Source organism: Neophocaena asiaeorientalis, unplaced genomic scaffold (genome assembly GCF_003031525.2).
Source record: "Neophocaena asiaeorientalis asiaeorientalis breed wild unplaced genomic scaffold, Neophocaena_asiaeorientalis_V1.1 scaffold91, whole genome shotgun sequence".
NCBI classification, from domain to species: domain Eukaryota; kingdom Metazoa; phylum Chordata; class Mammalia; order Artiodactyla; family Phocoenidae; genus Neophocaena; species Neophocaena asiaeorientalis.
Window position 1 is genome coordinate 488,068 of NW_020173198.1, and position 6,880 is coordinate 494,947.

A 6,880-nucleotide genomic window follows, 5' to 3' on the forward strand; every position below is an offset into this window, starting at 1 on the left:
TTTCCTCCTTCCCTCATGTTATAAAGAAAGTGCTAATCCCCCATCTGGGGGGTTTCCTCTCTTCCTGCCTTCTCTGGAACCTCACACCAATTTTCTTCCCACTTTCCTGTATCTTTAACCTGTCCCTTTTTTTTTTTAGTTCCTTCTCATTAGCATTTAAACTACTCATGTTTCTTCCATTTCGAAAAGCGCTCCCTAAACTCAGTGTGTTTCCCTGCGGCTACCCCTCTATTTCTTCCACTTCATAGCGAAATTTCTTCAGGGAATTGTCTGTGCCCAGTGTGTCCACTTTCTCCCTCCCCATTCCCTCCTCAACCCGCTTCAATAGATTCTCACCAACAACCTCCATGGGCCCAAAGCCATAAGACCTTTTCTAGAATTTACCTTGCTCTTCCCCTCAGTAATAATCAACACTGTCGACCACACCCTCCTCCATACATGTCATTCTTCTGGTTTCCATTATGTTTCTTCAATTCTCTCCTATCTCTAGGCCCTCTTGGTTTCTTTCTGCATTTGTTGATTTACATTCTACTATATGAAGAAGAGTTTCTCTTCCCCATTTATTTGTTCATTTTTTTAGATCCGTGTAGACTCATGAATTTCTGTATTTTTTCAATTGGTTTTAATCAATTATTATCCTTATTTACGTCTGTGGTCAAATTATCTCAGATTTGGCAAGTGAGAGCCTTCAAATCACCTTCTGTGTCTTTTGACACGTTCCCATCATTATTTGAACACTTCTTCCACAGCAAAATTTTCCAGGTCCATCTTGTACATTCCCAAGCCTTGACTGAAATTAGTCATTTCTCAAGGAGCCATGGTTTCATTTGCTATCAGGAGTCACAGCTCCCAGGCTCTTTCAGTAGATGGAACAGGGAATAAATATATGTATACCCCCCACATACACTTTTATATCTCTCTTTATAGGTATATCTTTCTACATTATAAAGCATGAATTTACACCAACAGTTGCAATTCCAAGCCAACAACAGAGGGCCCATTCTCGTTTCCCCTTTCCACCATATTTCTTCCTCTCTTCTCCAACAGTGAGCAACTTGGCTCCCAGTGTCTCAATATATATTCAGAATCCATCTCCACGTGCTCGATCCTCTCTATGTCGCCAATTAGGTGACCCCGGTGGGCTCTCCCTGCCACCCCATTTCTTTGCTGTCCCCACACAGGCCACCATGACCACCTCATTTGGGCTTGTCAAGCCTAATTTTGGACTGAATTAGAATGGAATAATGAAAAGGAGGAAGGGGAAGGAAGCAAAGAAGGGAGTGAGGAAGAAAGGAAACAAGGGAAGAAAAGGAGAGAGGGAGGGTGGAAGGAAGGAAGGGAAAGGAAGCTGGCCCCTCCAGTTATAGGCGGCTGAGTCTGTCCTTCCAGCCCCTCCAATGTTTGTGCTCCTTATCCTGTGACTTCTTTTCACTCTGCACCCTCTTCCTGGGTGAAACCATCCCCTCCCATGGCTTTCATCTAGTTGATGATCACACCAAAATAGGCATCTTCATCCTAGACTCTTCTTCTGGGTCTCTGACTTCCATACTGATGTGCCTACCAGAATCCACACTAGGACGGCCACAAGCATCCCAAATTTAACGCGTCCTAAAAGCATCTTATTACAACCACCGTCCCACCCCCACCCCCGCCGCCACAATGTGACCCTATTTCTGCATTTCTGTCTCTGTAAAAAGCACAAACAGAAACCCAGGCATTCCCTTTAACTCCATTCACCACTCCTGATGATTCTGTCTCCTCAGCGTCTCCTACATCCATCCATCCAGCCTCTCCATTTCCGCGGCCTCTCCCCTGGGTCCCTCTAGCTCTCCCACTGAGCTGGCCGCTCCTGTCAGTGCCTTCTCTACACAGCAGCCCAAGTGATGCCTCTACCCCATGAATCTGATTGTGTCGCTCCCCCATTTAAATACCTTGCCTTTGGGATAAAGTCCAAACTCCATAACGGTCCTTGCTCTGTCCTACCTCGCAGCATCACTGTTTTCCCCTCTCCATTTTACCTGCTGTCTAGCCCTCCTGAATCTCTTCTGCCCCCCAAATCCCCCATGCTCTCTCTTCAGGGAGCTTCTCGAGTGTGTTATTCCCCTCTGCTCGGAACATTCTGCTTAAACCCCTACTCTCAACTGGCCTTGCTTCTGCTCCTGCTCATCTGACACTTGTCAGCTTTGACATCACCTCCTCCTGGAAGCCCACTCTGATTTGCCAAACCTAGGTGAGGTGTTCCCCCATGAATGAATGGAGATTAGGGAGCACGAGTTATTCATGCTTAATTTCCCAGTGCTGAGCTCAGCACTTGGTCTTGTTAGCACAATGACAAAATCATCACTGTGGGAGGCAAAATAATGCCCCCCACCCAAGACATCCACGTTCTAATCCCCATGTAACTATGTTATGTTACACAGGAAGGGCGAATTAAGGGTGCAGATGGAATTAAGGTTGCTAATCAGCTGACCTTAAAAGAAGATTACTTTGGTGGAAAATCTTATCTAGGTGGGCCAGGTGTAATTACAAGGATCCTTTAAATGCAGAAGAGAGAGGCAGAACCAGAGGGATGGCATCAGGAGAAAAACTCGACCAGCCATTGCTGGCTTTAAAGATAGGCCACATGGACTACCCTGGTGGTGCTCTGGTTAAGGATCCACCTGCCAATGCAGGGGACATGGGTTTGAGCCCTGGTCCGGGAAGATCCCACATGCTGTGGAAGCAACTAAGCCCGTGTGCCACAACTACTGAGCCTGCTCTCTACAGCCCGCACACCACAACTACTGAGCCCGCGTGCCACAACTAATGAAGCCCGCGTGCCTAGAGCCAGTGCTTCGCAACAAGACAAGCCACCGCAATTAGAAGCCCACGCACCGCAACGAAGAGTAGCCCTCGCTCATCGCAAATAGAGAAAGCCCGCGCAGCAACGAAGACCCAATGCAGCCAAAAACAAACTAAATAAATAAATTAAAAAAAAAAAAAGGTCCCAAGAATCAAACTGTTTCATGGCCGCCTGATGTGCTGTGTTTTGTGTCCTGCTAGAGACCTATAACCCAGCCGCTCCCTGATGCTGGGCTCCATGCACCTCCATATCAGAGCTGATAGGCTCTCTTCACCACGACCAAGCATTCCCAGAGGGCACCGGTCTATATATTATAAGCCATTAATACTGTATTTCAAACTAAGTGCTTGTTGCTATAAAGGCCCAGTAAGCATATTTACAATTTTTCCGTTTTTGCAAATTCTGAAGAAACCAAGAACACAACTCAAAACTGTGTTTTATCTTGTTTTCCCTTATGACCAGCTACTCTTAAAAATAAAAATTGATACCTCTGCATTAGTGTTCCTTTATGGTTTATTAGACAGTATTACCCCACATATCAGTTTATTTGGTGCTTGGAACAACTTGCAAATTATGATTATCCCCATTTTTCAGGTGAGAAGTCAGAGGTTCAAAGAGGTTTTGTAATTTGTCCAAGATCACATAGCTAATAAATGGCAAAGCCTAAAAACTAAAATCCAGGTCTTTGGGTAGAAAATACTACTCTCTCTACGTTGGAAAGAACCTTAGTGATATTTATTTATTTATTTATTTATATTTATTTATTGGCTGCGTTGGGTCTTCCTTGCTGTGCACAGGCTTTCTCTAGTCGCGGCGAGCGGGGACTGCTCTTCGTTGCAGTGAGAGGGCTTCTCAGTGCGATGGTTTCTCTTGTTGTGGAGCACAGGCTCCACAAGCATAGGCTTCGGTAGTTATGGCATGCGGGCTTCAGTAGTTGTGGCTCGCGGGCTCTAGAGCGCAGGCTCAGTAGATGTGGCGCACAGGCCTAGTTGCTCTGCAGCATGTGGGATCTTCCCAGACCAGGGCTCGAACCCGTGTCCCCTGCATTGGCAGGAGGATTCTTAACCACTACGCCACCAGGGAAGCCCCTTAGTGATATTTAACTCTGATCCCAAATGAGAAACTGTAGCTCAAAGAGACTAAATGGCCTTCCCCAGGTCATCTGTCTGGCAGGCTCGTTTACAGCAAAGACAAAACTTTCAGTCTCCACTCTTCACCCTCTACCCTAAGGATCTGCCATGTTCAAAATCACCTATATACCCAGAGGTAGAGAAAGGACTTGAATCATTAATCATTTAGTGATTAGGTTGAATAACCTGAGAGATATGGGTCACATTCTCTTATTACAAATCTCCAAGGGACCCTCCAAACATCTCAGTTCTACTAAAATATTGTACTAAGCATGCTTTAAAAAAGTGGGCTGAGGGACTTCCCTGGTGGTCCAGTGGCTAAGACTCCATGCTCCCAATGCAGGGGGCCTGGGTTCGATCGCTGGTCAGGGAACCAGATCCCACATGCCGCAGCTAAGTGTTCGCATGCCACAACGAAGATCCTGCACACGGCAATGAAGATCTCACGGGCCACAACTAAGACCTGGTGCAGCCTAAATAAATAAATAAATAAATAAATAAATATATATATATATATATATATATATAAATGTGTGCTGAAATCATCTTGGGACTGCACGGTGATATTCCCATGATGCTCAAATAGTATGTATTTTTCTGGGTTTTGGACAATGAAATTGATGTTACAGGGATTTTGTGACCTCTCTGCCTGATGTCACAATAGATATGGTCTGTGAGAGTAAAATCTATGGATGTTCAGAAGAGGAGAGACTTAAATAAACTTCTTTGATAGAAGTACAGTGAGGGACTTCCCTGGTGGCGCAGTGCTTAAGAATCCGCCTGCCAATGCAGTGGACACAGGTTCCAGCCCTGGTCAGGGAAGATTCCACATGCCGCAGAGCAACTAAGCCCATGTGCCACAACTGCTGAGCCCACGTGCCACAACTACTGAAGCCCGCGTGCCAAGAGCCCGTGTTCTCAACAAGAGAAGCCACCACAATGAGAAGCCCGCACACCGCAAGGAAGAGTAGCCCTGTTCACCGCAACTAGAGAAAGCCCACGCACAGCAACAAAGTCCAACGCAGGCAAAAATAAATAAATAAATATTTTAAAAATAAATAAAAATAAACATTATGTATCAATAAATGTAGCCAAAATTCGGTTAACTCTCTTCACTGTTTGAAAAAATAAATAAACAAGTAAATAAATAAATAAAACGGCATCTTCTTTAATGACAACACCCAGAATGTTGCAGGCTAAAAAAGCTCTAATTTCACATTTGTTCAAGCATTGATTTGATGTTGCCAATATGACTCCAATCTTGGATAAAATATGCAAACAACATAATTTTATTTCCTCATTTATCAAAACTGATTAGGGAAAAATTAATTAATGAGGGAACCAATAAGATGTTACAAGCTGTTCAAAGAATTCCCAAAACTGCATGTATACAAGACTATCAAGAATGATAAAGATGTGGAATCTAAAATATGACACACATGAACTTATCTGCGAAACAGAAACAGACTCCCAGACATAGAAAACAGACTGTAGTTGCCAAGGGGGAGGGGTAGTGGGGGAAGGATGGAGTAGGAGTTCGGGATAAGCAGAAGCAAACTATTACATAGAGAATGGATAAACAACAAGGTCCTACTGTATAGCACAGGGAACTATACTCATTATCCTGTGATAAAGCATAATGGAAAAGAATATGAAAAAGAATGTATATATGTGTATAACCAAATCACTTTGTTGTACAGCAGAAATTAACATAATGTTGTATATCAACTATACTTCAATAAAATAAAAATTTTTTAAAGAATGATAAAGTAAGTTTCATTAATAGATGAAAAACAACAACAACAGGCACCAACTGCAGGGGTCCCTCCTAATCCTTAGCAACAAAAACCTGATTGTACGGTTGGGGTGTTATAAGGGCTGTATAGTCAAAGAGGGACTGGTCTGACTTGAGATTTCTTTAATCTAGCTTCCCATTCTTGGTAGGATTGGGAAAGGCAGCATTATTTTTAAAAATCATTTAAGAATTCCACAAAAATAAAGACTATACTTTCAGGGATCATTTCTATAGTTTGTTACTAGAGAAGTTTCGGAAACCATAACTCTTAAAAAGAGTCATGTACCACAATGTTCATTGCAGCTCTGTTTACAATAGCCAGGACATGGAAGCAACCTAAGTGTCCATTGACAGATGAATGGATAAAGAAGATGTGGCACATATATACGATGGAATATTACTCAGCCATAAAAAGAAATGAAATAGAATTATTTGTAGTGAGGTGGATGGACCTAGAGTCTGTCCTACAGAGTGAAGTAAGTCAGAGAGAGAGAAACAAATACCATATGCTAACACATATATATGGAATCTAAAAAAAAAAAAATGGTCATGAAGAACCTAGGGGCAAGACAGGAATAAAGACGCAGACCTACTAGAGAATGGACTTGAGGACATGGGGAGGGGGAAGGGTAAGCTAGGACAAAGTGAGAGAGTGGCATGGACATATATACACTACCAAACGTAAGGTAGATAGCTAGTGGGAAGCAGCCGCATAGCACAGGGAGATCAGCTTGGTGCTTTGTGACCACCTAGAGGGGTGGGATAGGGAGGATGGGAGGGAGGGAGATGCAAGAGGGAAGAGATATGGGGATATATGTATATGTATAACTGATTCAGATTGTTATAAAGCAGAAACTAACACACCATTGTAAAGCAATTATACTCCAATAAAGATGTTAAAAAAAAAAAAGTCTGTGAGGAAGTAGAGGTGAGCTACAACCTTGGGTAAGAGTCTCACTGTTCTATGTATATAAAGAAGTTAGAATGAACTACAGTGTAGTACATTAATTATAGCTATCTAAGGTATTCTGATATTAAAAATAAAATATTTTCATTTTAATAAAAGGAGAATATTGAAGGTTATTAAAAAAAAAAGAATTCCACAAAAATAAA

General features: G+C 42.8%; 1 pseudogene; it reads left to right on the plus strand.

The window, feature by feature from the left end:
* The first annotated feature begins 5,970 nt into the window (after positions 1-5,970).
* LOC112399481 (uncharacterized) lies at positions 5,971-6,046 on the plus strand (annotated as a pseudogene).
* Positions 6,047-6,880: the final 834 nt, after the last annotated feature.